Here is an 18,005-nt window from a genome sequence, read left to right as displayed (position 1 = left end):
CAGTTCTCCTCCCTTGTAGGTGCCGACTCTCATTCCAACCGCTTCACACTTGACTGAAAACTGGACCTTGTGTGCTGCTCCTGAGTAGTCTTATTGTTTGCCAGAACTTCCTTGAGACCAACCAGAAGTCCTTCTCCATGGCTTCCCCCCTAAACCAATGTGTGGTAAGAATATCACATTTCATGGACAAATGATTTGAGATATCAGCATGTTGGTAGTGATGAATTTTCCATTCTGATGAGCAGTGAAAAACTTTCATGCATGCTGTGGTTGTTGATCATATAGTCAATGTGAAGTGGTCTCTGACAGGAGGAACACGCTTGACATGTCACCACAATCTGTGTTAAATGGCTGTTGTCTTACTTGCAGCTGGTAGAAAACTCCCCGTCAGGGAATCGAACCCTGGTCTTCCGCATGACAAGCGGAGATACTGTCCACTATACTAACGAGGACTGCTCCAGTACCACTTTTGGCTAGGAAAAAAAAACAGGTGGCGCTGTTCCGGCCTTTAAAGGGAATTCTTAGAGCTATACAAGGGAGGCTTTGAGTTTAGTCGACAACAACTGTCACTCAATGGCACAGCAGCTGTGACTGAATCCATTCAGAAATCATGTTGTCTGGCATCTGAAATGTTTGCAATCAAGTGTGAATGTAGCATGATCTTGGGCACATGCGTAAAAGTCATTTTCAGCAGTTTCCGTAGTGTAGTGGTTATCACGTTTGCCTCACATGCAAAAGGTCCCCCGTTCGAAACTGGGCGGAAACACTCTTCTTTATTCCTGCTTACTCCACACAATAAAACTCTCCTTAGAAGAATTGTCAGTAAATTGGATAATAAGTACAACTCCCCCAGTGTTAGCTCTTCTTCCACACAATCAAAGTCTTTTGAGTTGTGTTCCCAGCAAACTGGATGAAAAGAAGCACTATGTGAATAATGTTTTCTCTCAGAGATACTTGAACTCGGTCATTTTGGGCAGTCACTCACTCCCATCTAGGGGTGAGCAATCCTCCACTCTCTGGTTGTGAACCACGGCTTCGTACTTGTAGGTGCTATCTGTAATAGTGATTGCTTCACAATCGACTGCAAACTGCCCCAGTGTGTGCTGAAGGTCACGGCCTGATGAAGCCAACAGATCAACATCATCTGCAAAGAGCAGAGAAGCAATTCTGAGGTCCCTCAGCTGCACCTCGAGTTGAGTTGGTCGGGATCCGGAGTTCCTCACAGGGCTCGTTCCACCATCTGACAATACCCCGAGTCAGGGACAGCAGTTCTCCTCCCTTGTAGGTGCCGACTCTCATTCCAACCGCTTCACACTTGACTGAAAACTGGACCTTGTGTGCTGCTCCTGAGTAGTCTCATTGTTGGCCAGAACTTCCTTGAGACCAACCAGAAGTCCTTCTCCATGGCTTCCCCCCTAAACCAATGTGTGGTAAGAATATCACATTTCATGGACAAATGATTTGAGATATCAGCATGTTGGTAGTGATGAATTTTCCATTCTGATGAGCAGTGAAAAACTTTCATGCATGCTGTGGTTGTTGATCATATCGTCAATGTGAAGTGGTCTCTGACAGGAGGAACACGCTTGATATGTCACCACAATCTGTGTTAAATGGCTGTTGTCTTACTTGCAGCTGGTAGAAAACTCCCCGTCAGGGAATCAAACCCTGGTCTTCCCCGTGACAAGCGGAGATACTGTCCACTATACTAACGAGGACTGCTCCAGTACCACTTTTGGCTAGGAAAAAAAAAAAGGTGGCGCTGTTCCGGCCTTTAAAGGGAATTCTTAGAGCTATACAAGGGAGGCTTTGAGTTTAGTCGACAACAACTGTCACTCAATGGCACAGCAGCTGTGACTGAATCCATTCAGAAATCATGTTGTCTGGCATCTGAAATGTTTGCAATCAAGTGTGAATGTAGCATGATCTTGGGCACATGCGTAAAAGTCATTTTCAGCAGTTTCCGTAGTGTAGTGGTTATCATGTTTGCCTCACACGCAAAAGGTCCCCCGTTCGAAACTGGGCGGAAACACTCTTCTTATTCCTGCTTACTCAACACAATAAAACTCTCCTTAGAGGAATTGTCAGTAAATTGGATAATAAGTACAACTCCCCCAGTGTTAGCTCTTCCTCCACACAATCAAAGTCTTTTGAGTTGTGTTCCCAGCAAACTGGATGAAAAGAAGCACTATGTGAATAATGTTTTCTCTCAGAGATACTTGAACTCGGTCATTTTGGGCAGTCACTCACTCCCATCTAGGGGTGAGCAATCCTCCACTCTCTGGTTGTGAACCACGGCTTCGTACTTGTAGGTGCTATCTGTAATAGTGATTGCTTCACACTCGACTGCAAACTGCCCCAGTGTGTGCTGAAGGTCACGGCCTGATGAAGCCAACAGATCAACATCATCTGCAAAGAGCAGAGAAGCAATTCTGAGGTCCCTCAGCTGCACCTCGAGTTGAGTTGGTCGGGATCCGGAGTTCCTCACAGGGCTCGTTCCACCATCTGACAATACCCCGAGTCAGGGACAACAGTTCTCCTCCCTTGTAGGTGCCGACTCTCATTCCAACCGCTTCACACTTGACTGAAAACTGGACCTTGTGTGCTGCTCCTGAGTAGTCTTATTGTTTGCCAGAACTTCCTTGAGACCAACCAGAAGTCCTTCTCCATGGCTTCCCCCCTAAACCAATGTGTGGTAAGAATATCACATTTCATGGACAAATGATTTGAGATATCAGCATGTTGGTAGTGATGAATTTTCCATTCTGATGAGCAGTGAAAAACTTTCATGCATGCTGTGGTTGTTGATCATATCGTCAATGTGAAGTGGTCTCTGACAGGAGGAACACGCTTGATATGTCACCACAATCTGTGTTAAATGGCTGTTGTCTTACTTGCAGCTGGTAGAAAACTCCCCGTCAGGGAATCAAACCCTGGTCTTCCGCGTGACAAGCGGAGATACTGTCCACTATACTAACGAGGACTGCTCCAGTACCACTTTTGGCTAGGAAAAAAAAAAAGGTGGCGCTGTTCCGGCCTTTAAAGGGAATTCTTAGAGCTATACAAGGGAGGCTTTGAGTTTAGTCGACAACAACTGTCACTCAATGGCACAGCAGCTGTGACTGAATCCATTCAGAAATCATGTTGTCTGGCATCTGAAATGTTTGCAATCAAGTGTGAATGTAGCATGATCTTGGGCACATGCGTAAAAGTCATTTTCAGCAGTTTCCGTAGTGTAGTGGTTATCATGTTTGCCTCACACGCAAAAGGTCCCCCGTTCGAAACTGGGTGGAAACACTCTTCTTATTCCTGCTTACTCCACACAATAAAACTCTCCTTAGAGGAATTGTCAGTAAATTGGATAATAAGTACAACTCCCCCAGTGTTAGCTCTTCCTCCACACAATCAAAGTCTTTTGAGTTGTGTTCCCAGCAAACTGGATGAAAAGAAGCACTATGTGAATAATGTTTTCTCTCAGAGATACTTGAACTCGGTCATTTTGGGCAGTCACTCACTCCCATCTAGGGGTGAGCAATCCTCCACTCTCTGGTTGTGAACCACGGCTTCGTACTTGTAGGTGCTATCTGTAATAGTGATTGCTTCACACTCGACTGCAAACTGCCCCAGTGTGTGCTGAAGGTCACGGCCTGATGAAGCCAACAGATCAACATCATCTGCAAAGAGCAGAGAAGCAATTCTGAGGTCCCTCAGCTGCACCTCGAGTTGAGTTGGTCGGGATCCGGAGTTCCTCACAGGGCTCGTTCCACCATCTGACAATACCCCGAGTCAGGGACAGCAGTTCTCCTCCCTTGTAGGTGCCGACTCTCATTCCAACCGCTTCACACTTGACTGAAAACTGGACCTTGTGTGCTGCTCCTGAGTAGTCTCATTGTTGGCCAGAACTTCCTTGAGACCAACCAGAAGTCCTTCTCCATGGCTTCCCCCCTAAACCAATGTGTGGTAAGAATATCACATTTCATGGACAAATGATTTGAGATATCAGCATGTTGGTAGTGATGAATTTTCCATTCTGATGAGCAGTGAAAAACTTTCATGCATGCTGTGGTTGTTGATCATATCGTCAATGTGAAGTGGTCTCTGACAGGAGGAACACGCTTGATATGTCACCACAATCTGTGTTAAATGGCTGTTGTCTTACTTGCAGCTGGTAGAAAACTCCCCGTCAGGGAATCGAACCCTGGTCTTCCCCGTGACAAGCAGAGATACTGTCCACTATACTAACGAGGACTGCTCCAGTACCACTTTTGGCTAGGAAAAAAAAAAAGGTGGCGCTGTTCCGGCCTTTAAAGGGAATTCTTAGAGCTATACAAGGGAGGCTTTGAGTTTAGTCGACAACAACTGTCACTCAATGGCACAGCAGCTGTGACTGAATCCATTCAGAAATCATGTTGTCTGGCATCTGAAATGTTTGCAATCAAGTGTGAATGTAGCATGATCTTGGGCACATGCGTAAAAGTCATTTTCAGCAGTTTCCGTAGTGTAGTGGTTATCATGTTTGCCTCACACGCAAAAGGTCCCCCGTTCGAAACTGGGCGGAAACACTCTTCTTATTCCTGCTTACTCCACACAATAAAACTCTCCTTAGAGGAATTGTCAGTAAATTGGATAATAAGTACAACTCCCCCAGTGTTAGCTCTTCCTCCACACAATCAAAGTCTTTTGAGTTGTGTTCCCAGCAAACTGGATGAAAAGAAGCACTATGTGAATAATGTTTTCTCTCAGAGATACTTGAACTCGGTCATTTTGGGCAGTCACTCACTCCCATCTAGGGGTGAGCAATCCTCCACTCTCTGGTTGTGAACCACGGCTTCGTACTTGTAGGTGCTATCTGTAATAGTGATTGCTTCACACTCGACTGCAAACTGCCCCAGTGTGTGCTGAAGGTCACGGCCTGATGAAGCCAACAGATCAACATCATCTGCAAAGAGCAGAGAAGCAATTCTGAGGTCCCTCAGCTGCACCTCGAGTTGAGTTGGTCGGGATCCGGAGTTCCTCACAGGGCTCGTTCCACCATCTGACAATACCCCGAGTCAGGGACAGCAGTTCTCCTCCCTTGTAGGTGCCGACTCTCATTCCAACCGCTTCACACTTGACTGAAAACTGGACCTTGTGTGCTGCTCCTGAGTAGTCTTATTGTTTGCCAGAACTTCCTTGAGACCAACCAGAAGTCCTTCTCCATGGCTTCCCCCCTAAACCAATGTGTGGTAAGAATATCACATTTCATGGACAAATGATTTGAGATATCAGCATGTTGGTAGTGATGAATTTTCCATTCTGATGAGCAGTGAAAAACTTTCATGCATGCTGTGGTTGTTGATCATATAGTCAATGTGAAGTGGTCTCTGACAGGAGGAACACGCTTGACATGTCACCACAATCTGTGTTAAATGGCTGTTGTCTTACTTGCAGCTGGTAGAAAACTCCCCGTCAGGGAATCGAACCCTGGTCTTCCGCATGACAAGCGGAGATACTGTCCACTATACTAACGAGGACTGCTCCAGTACCACTTTTGGCTAGGAAAAAAAAACAGGTGGCGCTGTTCCGGCCTTTAAAGGGAATTCTTAGAGCTATACAAGGGAGGCTTTGAGTTTAGTCGACAACAACTGTCACTCAATGGCACAGCAGCTGTGACTGAATCCATTCAGAAATCATGTTGTCTGGCATCTGAAATGTTTGCAATCAAGTGTGAATGTAGCATGATCTTGGGCACATGCGTAAAAGTCATTTTCAGTAGTTTCCGTAGTGTAGTGGTTATCATGTTTGCCTCACACGCAAAAGGTCCCCCGTTCGAAACTGGGCGGAAACACTCTTCTTATTCCTGCTTACTCCACACAATAAAACTCTCCTTAGAGGAATTGTCAGTAAATTGGATAATAAGTACAACTCCCCCAGTGTTAGCTCTTCCTCCACACAATCAAAGTCTTTTGAGTTGTGTTCCCAGCAAACTGGATGAAAAGAAGCACTATGTGAATAATGTTTTCTCTCAGAGATACTTGAACTCGGTCATTTTGGGCAGTCACTCACTCCCATCTAGGGGTGAGCAATCCTCCACTCTCTGGTTGTGAACCACGGCTTCGTACTTGTAGGTGCTATCTGTAATAGTGATTGCTTCACACTCGACTGCAAACTGCCCCAGTGTGTGCTGAAGGTCACGGCCTGATGAAGCCAACAGATCAACATCATCTGCAAAGAGCAGAGAAGCAATTCTGAGGTCCCTCAGCTGCACCTCGAGTTGAGTTGGTCGGGATCCGGAGTTCCTCACAGGGCTCGTTCCACCATCTGACAATACCCCGAGTCAGGGACAGCAGTTCTCCTCCCTTGTAGGTGCCGACTCTCATTCCAACCGCTTCACACTTGACTGAAAACTGGACCTTGTGTGCTGCTCCTGAGTAGTCTTATTGTTTGCCAGAACTTCCTTGAGACCAACCAGAAGTCCTTCTCCATGGCTTCCCCCCTAAACCAATGTGTGGTAAGAATATCACATTTCATGGACAAATGATTTGAGATATCAGCATGTTGGTAGTGATGAATTTTCCATTCTGATGAGCAGTGAAAAACTTTCATGCATGCTGTGGTTGTTGATCATATCGTCAATGTGAAGTGGTCTCTGACAGGAGGAACACGCTTGATATGTCACCACAATCTGTGTTAAATGGCTGTTGTCTTACTTGCACCTGGTAGAAAACTCCCCGTCAGGGAATCGAACCCTGGTCTTCCGCGTGACAAGCAGAGATACTGTCCACTATACTAACGAGGACTGCTCCAGTATAACTTTTGGCTAGGAAAAAAAAACAGGTGGCGCTGTTCCGGCCTTTAAAGGGAATTCTTAGAGCTATACAAGGGAAGCTTTGAGTTTAGTCGACAACAACTGTCACTCAATGGCACAGCAGCTGTGACTGAATCCATTCAGAAATCATGTTGTCTGGCATCTGAAATGTTTGCAATCAAGTGTGAATGTAGCATGATCTTGGGCACATGCGTAAAAGTCATTTTCAGCAGTTTCCGTAGTGTAGTGGTTATCATGTTTGCCTCACACGCAAAAGGTCCCCCGTTCGAAACTGGGCAGAAACACTCTTCTTATTCCTGCTTACTCCACACAATAAAACTCTCCTTAGAGGAATTGTCAGTAAATTGGATAATAAGTACAACTCCCCCAGTGTTAGCTCTTCTTCCACACAATCAAAGTCTTTTGAGTTGTGTTCCCAGCAAACTGGATGAAAAGAAGCACTATGTGAATAATGTTTTCTCTCAGAGATACTTGAACTCGGTCATTTTGGGCAGTCACTCACTCCCATCTAGGGGTGAGCAATCCTCCACTCTCTGGTTGTGAACCACGGCTTCGTACTTGTAGGTGCTATCTGTAATAGTGATTGCTTCACACTCGACTGCAAACTGCCCCAGTGTGTGCTGAAGGTCACGGCCTGATGAAGCCAACAGATCAACATCATCTGCAAAGAGCAGAGAAGCAATTCTGAGGTCCCTCAGCTGCACCTCGAGTTGAGTTGGTCGGGATCCGGAGTTCCTCACAGGGCTCGTTCCACCATCTGACAATACCCCGAGTCAGGGACAGCAGTTCTCCTCCCTTGTAGGTGCCGACTCTCATTCCAACCGCTTCACACTTGACTGAAAACTGGACCTTGTGTGCTGCTCCTGAGTAGTCTTATTGTTTGCCAGAACTTCCTTGAGACCAACCAGAAGTCCTTCTCCATGGCTTCCCCCCTAAACCAATGTGTGGTAAGAATATCACATTTCATGGACAAATGATTTGAGATATCAGCATGTTGGTAGTGATGAATTTTCCATTCTGATGAGCAGTGAAAAACTTTCATGCATGCTGTGGTTGTTGATCATATAGTCAACGTGAAGTGGTCTCTGACAGGAGGAACACGCTTGACATGTCACCACAATCTGTGTTAAATGGCTGTTGTCTTACTTGCAGCTGGTAGAAAACTCCCCGTCAGGGAATCGAACCCTGGTCTTCCGCATGACAAGCGGAGATACTGTCCACTATACTAACGAGGACTGCTCCAGTACCACTTTTGGCTAGGAAAAAAAAACAGGTGGCGCTGTTCCGGCCTTTAAAGGGAATTCTTAGAGCTATACAAGGGAGGCTTTGAGTTTAGTCGACAACAACTGTCACTCAATGGCACAGCAGCTGTGACTGAATCCATTCAGAAATCATGTTGTCTGGCATCTGAAATGTTTGCAATCAAGTGTGAATGTAGCATGATCTTGGGCACATGCGTAAAAGTCATTTTCAGCAGTTTCCGTAGTGTAGTGGTTATCACGTTTGCCTCACATGCAAAAGGTCCCCCGTTTGAAACTGGGCGGAAACACTCTTCTTTATTCCTGCTTACTCCACACAATAAAACTCTCCTTAGAAGAATTGTCAGTAAATTGGATAATAAGTACAACTCCCCCAGTGTTAGCTCTTCTTCCACACAATCAAAGTCTTTTGAGTTGTGTTCCCAGCAAACTGGATGAAAAGAAGCACTATGTGAATAATGTTTTCTCTCAGAGATACTTGAACTCGGTCATTTTGGGCAGTCACTCACTCCCATCTAGGGGTGAGCAATCCTCCACTCTCTGGTTGTGAACCACGGCTTCGTACTTGTAGGTGCTATCTGTAATAGTGATTGCTTCACAATCGACTGCAAACTGCCCCAGTGTGTGCTGAAGGTCACGGCCTGATGAAGCCAACAGATCAACATCATCTGCAAAGAGCAGAGAAGCAATTCTGAGGTCCCTCAGCTGCACCTCGATGTGAGTTGGTCGGGATCCGGAGTTCCTCACAGGGCTCGTTCCACCATCTGACAATACCCCGAGTCAGGGACAGCAGTTCTCCTCCCTTGTAGGTGCCGACTCTCATTCCAACCGCTTCACACTTGACTGAAAACTGGACCTTGTGTGCTGCTCCTGAGTAGTCTCATTGTTGGCCAGAACTTCCTTGAGACCAACCAGAAGTCCTTCTCCATGGCTTCCCCCCTAAACCAATGTGTGGTAAGAATATCACATTTCATGGACAAATGATTTGAGATATCAGCATGTTGGTAGTGATGAATTTTCCATTCTGATGAGCAGTGAAAAACTTTCATGCATGCTGTGGTTGTTGATCATATCGTCAATGTGAAGTGGTCTCTGACAGGAGGAACACGCTTGATATGTCACCACAATCTGTGTTAAATGGCTGTTGTCTTACTTGCAGCTGGTAGAAAACTCCCCGTCAGGGAATCAAACCCTGGTCTTCCCCGTGACAAGCGGAGATACTGTCCACTATACTAACGAGGACTGCTCCAGTACCACTTTTGGCTAGGAAAAAAAAAAAGGTGGCGCTGTTCCGGCCTTTAAAGGGAATTCTTAGAGCTATACAAGGGAGGCTTTGAGTTTAGTCGACAACAACTGTCACTCAATGGCACAGCAGCTGTGACTGAATCCATTCAGAAATCATGTTGTCTGGCATCTGAAATGTTTGCAATCAAGTGTGAATGTAGCATGATCTTGGGCACATGCGTAAAAGTCATTTTCAGTAGTTTCCGTAGTGTAGTGGTTATCATGTTTGCCTCACACGCAAAAGGTCCCCCGTTCGAAACTGGGCGGAAACACTCTTCTTATTCCTGCTTACTCCACACAATAAAACTCTCCTTAGAGGAATTGTCAGTAAATTGGATAATAAGTACAACTCCCCCAGTGTTAGCTCTTCCTCCACACAATCAAAGTCTTTTGAGTTGTGTTCCCAGCAAACTGGATGAAAAGAAGCACTATGTGAATAATGTTTTCTCTCAGAGATACTTGAACTCGGTCATTTTGGGCAGTCACTCACTCCCATCTAGGGGTGAGCAATCCTCCACTCTCTGGTTGTGAACCACGGCTTCGTACTTGTAGGTGCTATCTGTAATAGTGATTGCTTCACACTCGACTGCAAACTGCCCCAGTGTGTGCTGAAGGTCACGGCCTGATGAAGCCAACAGATCAACATCATCTGCAAAGAGCAGAGAAGCAATTCTGAGGTCCCTCAGCTGCACCTCGAGTTGAGTTGGTCGGGATCCGGAGTTCCTCACAGGGCTCGTTCCACCATCTGACAATACCCCGAGTCAGGGACAGCAGTTCTCCTCCCTTGTAGGTGCCGACTCTCATTCCAACCGCTTCACACTTGACTGAAAACTGGACCTTGTGTGCTGCTCCTGAGTAGTCTTATTGTTTGCCAGAACTTCCTTGAGACCAACCAGAAGTCCTTCTCCATGGCTTCCCCCCTAAACCAATGTGTGGTAAGAATATCACATTTCATGGACAAATGATTTGAGATATCAGCATGTTGGTAGTGATGAATTTTCCATTCTGATGAGCAGTGAAAAACTTTCATGCATGCTGTGGTTGTTGATCATATCGTCAATGTGAAGTGGTCTCTGACAGGAGGAACACGCTTGATATGTCACCACAATCTGTGTTAAATGGCTGTTGTCTTACTTGCACCTGGTAGAAAACTCCCCGTCAGGGAATCGAACCCTGGTCTTCCGCGTGACAAGCGGAGATACTGTCCACTATACTAACGAGGACTGCTCCAGTATAACTTTTGGCTAGGAAAAAAAAACAGGTGGCGCTGTTCCGGCCTTTAAAGGGAATTCTTAGAGCTATACAAGGGAAGCTTTGAGTTTAGTCGACAACAACTGTCACTCAATGGCACAGCAGCTGTGACTGAATCCATTCAGAAATCATGTTGTCTGGCATCTGAAATGTTTGCAATCAAGTGTGAATGTAGCATGATCTTGGGCACATGCGTAAAAGTCATTTTCAGCAGTTTCCGTAGTGTAGTGGTTATCATGTTTGCCTCACACGCAAAAGGTCCCCCGTTCGAAACTGGGCAGAAACACTCTTCTTATTCCTGCTTACTCCACACAATAAAACTCTCCTTAGAGGAATTGTCAGTAAATTGGATAATAAGTACAACTCCCCCAGTGTTAGCTCTTCCTCCACACAATCAAAGTCTTTTGAGTTGTGTTCCCAGCAAACTGGATGAAAAGAAGCACTATGTGAATAATGTTTTCTCTCAGAGATACTTGAACTCGGTCATTTTGGGCAGTCACTCACTCCCATCTAGGGGTGAGCAATCCTCCACTCTCTGGTTGTGAACCACGGCTTCGTACTTGTAGGTGCTATCTGTAATAGTGATTGCTTCACACTCGACTGCAAACTGCCCCAGTGTGTGCTGAAGGTCACGGCCTGATGAAGCCAACAGATCAACATCATCTGCAAAGAGCAGAGAAGCAATTCTGAGGTCCCTCAGCTGCACCTCGAGTTGAGTTGGTCGGGATCCGGAGTTCCTCACAGGGCTCGTTCCACCATCTGACAATACCCCGAGTCAGGGACAGCAGTTCTCCTCCCTTGTAGGTGCCGACTCTCATTCCAACCGCTTCACACTTGACTGAAAACTGGACCTTGTGTGCTGCTCCTGAGTAGTCTTATTGTTTGCCAGAACTTCCTTGAGACCAACCAGAAGTCCTTCTCCATGGCTTCCAACCTAAACCAATGTGTGGTAAGAATATCACATTTCATGGACAAATGATTTGAGATATCAGCATGTTGGTAGTGATGAATTTTCCATTCTGATGAGCAGTGAAAAACTTTCATGCATGCTGTGGTTGTTGATCATATAGTCAATGTGAAGTGGTCTCTGACAGGAGGAACACGCTTGACATGTCACCACAATCTGTGTTAAATGGCTGTTGTCTTACTTGCAGCTGGTAGAAAACTCCCCGTCAGGGAATCGAACCCTGGTCTTCCGCATGACAAGCGGAGATACTGTCCACTATACTAACGAGGACTGCTCCAGTACCACTTTTGGCTAGGAAAAAAAAACAGGTGGCGCTGTTCCGGCCTTTAAAGGGAATTCTTAGAGCTATACAAGGGAGGCTTTGAGTTTAGTCGACAACAACTGTCACTCAATGGCACAGCAGCTGTGACTGAATCCATTCAGAAATCATGTTGTCTGGCATCTGAAATGTTTGCAATCAAGTGTGAATGTAGCATGATCTTGGGCACATGCGTAAAAGTCATTTTCAGCAGTTTCCGTAGTGTAGTGGTTATCACGTTTGCCTCACATGCAAAAGGTCCCCCGTTCGAAACTGGGCGGAAACACTCTTCTTTATTCCTGCTTACTCCACACAATAAAACTCTCCTTAGAAGAATTGTCAGTAAATTGGATAATAAGTACAACTCCCCCAGTGTTAGCTCTTCTTCCACACAATCAAAGTCTTTTGAGTTGTGTTCCCAGCAAACTGGATGAAAAGAAGCACTATGTGAATAATGTTTTCTCTCAGAGATACTTGAACTCGGTCATTTTGGGCAGTCACTCACTCCCATCTAGGGGTGAGCAATCCTCCACTCTCTGGTTGTGAACCACGGCTTCGTACTTGTAGGTGCTATCTGTAATAGTGATTGCTTCACAATCGACTGCAAACTGCCCCAGTGTGTGCTGAAGGTCACGGCCTGATGAAGCCAACAGATCAACATCATCTGCAAAGAGCAGAGAAGCAATTCTGAGGTCCCTCAGCTGCACCTCGAGTTGAGTTGGTCGGGATCCGGAGTTCCTCACAGGGCTCGTTCCACCATCTGACAATACCCCGAGTCAGGGACAGCAGTTCTCCTCCCTTGTAGGTGCCGACTCTCATTCCAACCGCTTCACACTTGACTGAAAACTGGACCTTGTGTGCTGCTCCTGAGTAGTCTCATTGTTGGCCAGAACTTCCTTGAGACCAACCAGAAGTCCTTCTCCATGGCTTCCCCCCTAAACCAATGTGTGGTAAGAATATCACATTTCATGGACAAATGATTTGAGATATCAGCATGTTGGTAGTGATGAATTTTCCATTCTGATGAGCAGTGAAAAACTTTCATGCATGCTGTGGTTGTTGATCATATCGTCAATGTGAAGTGGTCTCTGACAGGAGGAACACGCTTGATATGTCACCACAATCTGTGTTAAATGGCTGTTGTCTTACTTGCAGCTGGTAGAAAACTCCCCGTCAGGGAATCGAACCCTGGTCTTCCGCGTGACAAGCGGAGATACTGTCCACTATACTAACGAGGACTGCTCCAGTACCACTTTTGGCTAGGAAAAAAAAAAAGGTGGCGCTGTTCCGGCCTTTAAAGGGAATTCTTAGAGCTATACAAGGGAGGCTTTGAGTTTAGTTGACAACAACTGTCACTCAATGGCACAGCAGCTGTGACTGAATCCATTCAGAAATCATGTTGTCTGGCATCTGAAATGTTTGCAATCAAGTGTGAATGTAGCATGATCTTGGGCACATGCGTAAAAGTCATTTTCAGCAGTTTCCGTAGTGTAGTGGTTATCATGTTTGCCTCACACGCAAAAGGTCCCCCGTTCGAAACTGGGTGGAAACACTCTTCTTATTCCTGCTTACTCCACACAATAAAACTCTACTTAGAGGAATTGTCAGTAAATTGGATAATAAGTACAACTCCCCCAGTGTTAGCTCTTCCTCCACACAATCAAAGTCTTTTGAGTTGTGTTCCCAGCAAACTGGATGAAAAGAAGCACTATGTGAATAATGTTTTCTCTCAGAGATACTTGAACTCGGTCATTTTGGGCAGTCACTCACTCCCATCTAGGGGTGAGCAATCCTCCACTCTCTGGTTGTGAACCACGGCTTCGTACTTGTAGGTGCTATCTGTAATAGTGATTGCTTCACACTCGACTGCAAACTGCCCCAGTGTGTGCTGAAGGTCACGGCCTGATGAAGCCAACAGATCAACATCATCTGCAAAGAGCAGAGAAGCAATTCTGAGGTCCCTCAGCTGCACCTCGAGTTGAGTTGGTCGGGATCCGGAGTTCCTCACAGGGCTCGTTCCACCATCTGACAATACCCCGAGTCAGGGACAGCAGTTCTCCTCCCTTGTAGGTGCCGACTCTCATTCCAACCGCTTCACACTTGACTGAAAACTGGACCTTGTGTGCTGCTCCTGAGTAGTCTTATTGTTTGCCAGAACTTCCTTGAGACCAACCAGAAGTCCTTCTCCATGGCTTCCCCCCTAAACCAATGTGTGGTAAGAATATCACATTTCATGGACAAATGATTTGAGATATCAGCATGTTGGTAGTGATGAATTTTCCATTCTGATGAGCAGTGAAAAACTTTCATGCATGCTGTGGTTGTTGATCATATCGTCAATGTGAAGTGGTCTCTGACAGGAGGAACACGCTTGATATGTCACCACAATCTGTGTTAAATGGCTGTTGTCTTACTTGCACCTGGTAGAAAACTCCCCGTCAGGGAATCGAACCCTGGTCTTCCGCGTGACAAGCGGAGATACTGTCCACTATACTAACGAGGACTGCTCCAGTATAACTTTTGGCTAGGAAAAAAAAACAGGTGGCGCTGTTCCGGCCTTTAAAGGGAATTCTTAGAGCTATACAAGGGAAGCTTTGAGTTTAGTCGACAACAACTGTCACTCAATGGCACAGCAGCTGTGACTGAATCCATTCAGAAATCATGTTGTCTGGCATCTGAAATGTTTGCAATCAAGTGTGAATGTAGCATGATCTTGGGCACATGCGTAAAAGTCATTTTCAGCAGTTTCCGTAGTGTAGTGGTTATCATGTTTGCCTCACACGCAAAAGGTCCCCCGTTCGAAACTGGGCAGAAACACTCTTCTTATTCCTGCTTACTCCACACAATAAAACTCTCCTTAGAGGAATTGTCAGTAAATTGGATAATAAGTACAACTCCCCCAGTGTTAGCTCTTCCTCCACACAATCAAAGTCTTTTGAGTTGTGTTCCCAGCAAACTGGATGAAAAGAAGCACTATGTGAATAATGTTTTCTCTCAGAGATACTTGAACTCGGTCATTTTGGGCAGTCACTCACTCCCATCTAGGGGTGAGCAATCCTCCACTCTCTGGTTGTGAACCACGGCTTCGTACTTGTAGGTGCTATCTGTAATAGTGATTGCTTCACACTCGACTGCAAACTGCCCCAGTGTGTGCTGAAGGTCACGGCCTGATGAAGCCAACAGATCAACATCATCTGCAAAGAGCAGAGAAGCAATTCTGAGGTCCCTCAGCTGCACCTCGAGTTGAGTTGGTCGGGATCCGGAGTTCCTCACAGGGCTCGTTCCACCATCTGACAATACCCCGAGTCAGGGACAGCAGTTCTCCTCCCTTGTAGGTGCCGACTCTCATTCCAACCGCTTCACACTTGACTGAAAACTGGACCTTGTGTGCTGCTCCTGAGTAGTCTTATTGTTTGCCAGAACTTCCTTGAGACCAACCAGAAGTCCTTCTCCATGGCTTCCAACCTAAACCAATGTGTGGTAAGAATATCACATTTCATGGACAAATGATTTGAGATATCAGCATGTTGGTAGTGATGAATTTTCCATTCTGATGAGCAGTGAAAAACTTTCATGCATGCTGTGGTTGTTGATCATATAGTCAATGTGAAGTGGTCTCTGACAGGAGGAACACGCTTGACATGTCACCACAATCTGTGTTAAATGGCTGTTGTCTTACTTGCAGCTGGTAGAAAACTCCCCGTCAGGGAATCGAACCCTGGTCTTCCGCATGACAAGCGGAGATACTGTCCACTATACTAACGAGGACTGCTCCAGTACCACTTTTGGCTAGGAAAAAAAAACAGGTGGCGCTGTTCCGGCCTTTAAAGGGAATTCTTAGAGCTATACAAGGGAGGCTTTGAGTTTAGTCGACAACAACTGTCACTCAATGGCACAGCAGCTGTGACTGAATCCATTCAGAAATCATGTTGTCTGGCATCTGAAATGTTTGCAATCAAGTGTGAATGTAGCATGATCTTGGGCACATGCGTAAAAGTCATTTTCAGCAGTTTCCGTAGTGTAGTGGTTATCACGTTTGCCTCACATGCAAAAGGTCCCCCGTTCGAAACTGGGCGGAAACACTCTTCTTTATTCCTGCTTACTCCACACAATAAAACTCTCCTTAGAAGAATTGTCAGTAAATTGGATAATAAGTACAACTCCCCCAGTGTTAGCTCTTCTTCCACACAATCAAAGTCTTTTGAGTTGTGTTCCCAGCAAACTGGATGAAAAGAAGCACTATGTGAATAATGTTTTCTCTCAGAGATACTTGAACTCGGTCATTTTGGGCAGTCACTCACTCCCATCTAGGGGTGAGCAATCCTCCACTCTCTGGTTGTGAACCACGGCTTCGTACTTGTAGGTGCTATCTGTAATAGTGATTGCTTCACAATCGACTGCAAACTGCCCCAGTGTGTGCTGAAGGTCACGGCCTGATGAAGCCAACAGATCAACATCATCTGCAAAGAGCAGAGAAGCAATTCTGAGGTCCCTCAGCTGCACCTCGAGTTGAGTTGGTCGGGATCCGGAGTTCCTCACAGGGCTCGTTCCACCATCTGACAATACCCCGAGTCAGGGACAGCAGTTCTCCTCCCTTGTAGGTGCCGACTCTCATTCCAACCGCTTCACACTTGACTGAAAACTGGACCTTGTGTGCTGCTCCTGAGTAGTCTCATTGTTGGCCAGAACTTCCTTGAGACCAACCAGAAGTCCTTCTCCATGGCTTCCCCCCTAAACCAATGTGTGGTAAGAATATCACATTTCATGGACAAATGATTTGAGATATCAGCATGTTGGTAGTGATGAATTTTCCATTCTGATGAGCAGTGAAAAACTTTCATGCATGCTGTGGTTGTTGATCATATCGTCAATGTGAAGTGGTCTCTGACAGGAGGAACACGCTTGATATGTCACCACAATCTGTGTTAAATGGCTGTTGTCTTACTTGCAGCTGGTAGAAAACTCCCCGTCAGGGAATCGAACCCTGGTCTTCCGCATGACAAGCGGAGATACTGTCCACTATACTAACGAGGACTGCTCCAGTACCACTTTTGGCTAGGAAAAAAAAACAGGTGGCGCTGTTCCGGCCTTTAAAGGGAATTCTTAGAGCTATACAAGGGAGGCTTTGAGTTTAGTCGACAACAACTGTCACTCAATGGCACAGCAGCTGTGACTGAATCCATTCAGAAATCATGTTGTCTGGCATCTGAAATGTTTGCAATCAAGTGTGAATGTAGCATGATCTTGGGCACATGCGTAAAAGTCATTTTCAGCAGTTTCCGTAGTGTAGTGGTTATCATGTTTGCCTCACACGCAAAAGGTCCCCCGTTCGAAACTGGGCGGAAACACTCTTCTTTATTCCTGCTTACTCCACACAATAAAACTCTCCTTAGAAGAATTGTCAGTAAATTGGATAATAAGTACAACTCCCCCAGTGTTAGCTCTTCTTCCACACAATCAAAGTCTTTTGAGTTGTGTTCCCAGCAAACTGGATGAAAAGAAGCACTATGTGAATAATGTTTTCTCTCAGAGATACTTGAACTCGGTCATTTTGGGCAGTCACTCACTCCCATCTAGGGGTGAGCAATCCTCCACTCTCTGGTTGTGAACCACGGCTTCGTACTTGTAGGTGCTATCTGTAATAGTGATTGCTTCACAATCGACTGCAAACTGCCCCAGTGTGTGCTGAAGGTCACGGCCTGATGAAGCCAACAGATCAACATCATCTGCAAAGAGCAGAGAAGCAATTCTGAGGTCCCTCAGCTGCACCTCGAGTTGAGTTGGTCGGGATCCGGAGTTCCTCACAGGGCTCGTTCCACCATCTGACAATACCCCGAGTCAGGGACAGCAGTTCTCCTCCCTTGTAGGTGCCGACTCTCATTCCAACCGCTTCACACTTGACTGAAAACTGGACCTTGTGTGCTGCTCCTGAGTAGTCTCATTGTTGGCCAGAACTTCCTTGAGACCAACCAGAAGTCCTTCTCCATGGCTTCCCCCCTAAACCAATGTGTGGTAAGAATATCACATTTCATGGACAAATGATTTGAGATATCAGCATGTTGGTAGTGATGAATTTTCCATTCTGATGAGCAGTGAAAAACTTTCATGCATGCTGTGGTTGTTGATCATATCGTCAAT

General features: G+C 45.9%; 21 non-coding genes across 21 annotated transcripts; 11 read left to right on the top strand and 10 right to left on the bottom strand.

Moving 5' to 3' along the window:
• Nucleotides 1-380: 380 nt before the first annotated feature.
• Nucleotides 381-452, bottom strand: trnad-guc (transfer RNA aspartic acid (anticodon GUC)). Its single transcript has one exon. It is a non-coding gene; the product is annotated as a tRNA-Asp (tRNA).
• Nucleotides 453-693: 241 nt separating this feature from the next.
• Nucleotides 694-766, top strand: trnav-cac (transfer RNA valine (anticodon CAC)). The gene has a single exon. It is a non-coding gene; the product is annotated as a tRNA-Val (tRNA).
• A 1,193-nt stretch (nucleotides 767-1,959) lies between these two features.
• trnav-cac (transfer RNA valine (anticodon CAC)) lies at nucleotides 1,960-2,032 on the top strand. The gene has a single exon. It is a non-coding gene; the product is annotated as a tRNA-Val (tRNA).
• A 1,192-nt stretch (nucleotides 2,033-3,224) lies between these two features.
• Nucleotides 3,225-3,297, top strand: trnav-cac (transfer RNA valine (anticodon CAC)). The gene has a single exon. It is a non-coding gene; the product is annotated as a tRNA-Val (tRNA).
• Nucleotides 3,298-4,489: 1,192 nt separating this feature from the next.
• On the top strand, nucleotides 4,490-4,562 carry trnav-cac (transfer RNA valine (anticodon CAC)). The gene has a single exon. It is a non-coding gene; the product is annotated as a tRNA-Val (tRNA).
• An 879-nt stretch (nucleotides 4,563-5,441) lies between these two features.
• Nucleotides 5,442-5,513, bottom strand: trnad-guc (transfer RNA aspartic acid (anticodon GUC)). Its single transcript has one exon. It is a non-coding gene; the product is annotated as a tRNA-Asp (tRNA).
• Nucleotides 5,514-5,754: 241 nt separating this feature from the next.
• On the top strand, nucleotides 5,755-5,827 carry trnav-cac (transfer RNA valine (anticodon CAC)). The gene has a single exon. It is a non-coding gene; the product is annotated as a tRNA-Val (tRNA).
• An 879-nt stretch (nucleotides 5,828-6,706) lies between these two features.
• trnad-guc (transfer RNA aspartic acid (anticodon GUC)) lies at nucleotides 6,707-6,778 on the bottom strand. Its single transcript has one exon. It is a non-coding gene; the product is annotated as a tRNA-Asp (tRNA).
• Nucleotides 6,779-7,971: 1,193 nt separating this feature from the next.
• Nucleotides 7,972-8,043, bottom strand: trnad-guc (transfer RNA aspartic acid (anticodon GUC)). The gene has a single exon. It is a non-coding gene; the product is annotated as a tRNA-Asp (tRNA).
• A 241-nt stretch (nucleotides 8,044-8,284) lies between these two features.
• Nucleotides 8,285-8,357, top strand: trnav-cac (transfer RNA valine (anticodon CAC)). Its single transcript has one exon. It is a non-coding gene; the product is annotated as a tRNA-Val (tRNA).
• Nucleotides 8,358-9,550: 1,193 nt separating this feature from the next.
• Nucleotides 9,551-9,623, top strand: trnav-cac (transfer RNA valine (anticodon CAC)). Its single transcript has one exon. It is a non-coding gene; the product is annotated as a tRNA-Val (tRNA).
• Nucleotides 9,624-10,502: 879 nt separating this feature from the next.
• Nucleotides 10,503-10,574, bottom strand: trnad-guc (transfer RNA aspartic acid (anticodon GUC)). Its single transcript has one exon. It is a non-coding gene; the product is annotated as a tRNA-Asp (tRNA).
• Nucleotides 10,575-11,767: 1,193 nt separating this feature from the next.
• trnad-guc (transfer RNA aspartic acid (anticodon GUC)) lies at nucleotides 11,768-11,839 on the bottom strand. The gene has a single exon. It is a non-coding gene; the product is annotated as a tRNA-Asp (tRNA).
• Nucleotides 11,840-12,080: 241 nt separating this feature from the next.
• trnav-cac (transfer RNA valine (anticodon CAC)) lies at nucleotides 12,081-12,153 on the top strand. The gene has a single exon. It is a non-coding gene; the product is annotated as a tRNA-Val (tRNA).
• Nucleotides 12,154-13,033: 880 nt separating this feature from the next.
• trnad-guc (transfer RNA aspartic acid (anticodon GUC)) lies at nucleotides 13,034-13,105 on the bottom strand. The gene has a single exon. It is a non-coding gene; the product is annotated as a tRNA-Asp (tRNA).
• Nucleotides 13,106-13,346: 241 nt separating this feature from the next.
• On the top strand, nucleotides 13,347-13,419 carry trnav-cac (transfer RNA valine (anticodon CAC)). The gene has a single exon. It is a non-coding gene; the product is annotated as a tRNA-Val (tRNA).
• An 879-nt stretch (nucleotides 13,420-14,298) lies between these two features.
• Nucleotides 14,299-14,370, bottom strand: trnad-guc (transfer RNA aspartic acid (anticodon GUC)). The gene has a single exon. It is a non-coding gene; the product is annotated as a tRNA-Asp (tRNA).
• Nucleotides 14,371-15,563: 1,193 nt separating this feature from the next.
• Nucleotides 15,564-15,635, bottom strand: trnad-guc (transfer RNA aspartic acid (anticodon GUC)). The gene has a single exon. It is a non-coding gene; the product is annotated as a tRNA-Asp (tRNA).
• A 241-nt stretch (nucleotides 15,636-15,876) lies between these two features.
• On the top strand, nucleotides 15,877-15,949 carry trnav-cac (transfer RNA valine (anticodon CAC)). Its single transcript has one exon. It is a non-coding gene; the product is annotated as a tRNA-Val (tRNA).
• Nucleotides 15,950-16,829: 880 nt separating this feature from the next.
• trnad-guc (transfer RNA aspartic acid (anticodon GUC)) lies at nucleotides 16,830-16,901 on the bottom strand. Its single transcript has one exon. It is a non-coding gene; the product is annotated as a tRNA-Asp (tRNA).
• Nucleotides 16,902-17,142: 241 nt separating this feature from the next.
• On the top strand, nucleotides 17,143-17,215 carry trnav-cac (transfer RNA valine (anticodon CAC)). Its single transcript has one exon. It is a non-coding gene; the product is annotated as a tRNA-Val (tRNA).
• The last annotated feature ends 790 nt before the right edge of the window (nucleotides 17,216-18,005 follow it).

Source organism: Cebidichthys violaceus, unplaced genomic scaffold (genome assembly GCF_023349555.1).
Source record: "Cebidichthys violaceus isolate CVI_PGR_0920_01 unplaced genomic scaffold, fCebVio1.0.p SCAF_32, whole genome shotgun sequence".
NCBI lineage: Eukaryota > Metazoa > Chordata > Actinopteri > Perciformes > Stichaeidae > Cebidichthys > Cebidichthys violaceus.
Note: the sequence above shows the minus strand (reverse complement) of the source record. Positions and strands in the feature narration are given on the sequence as shown.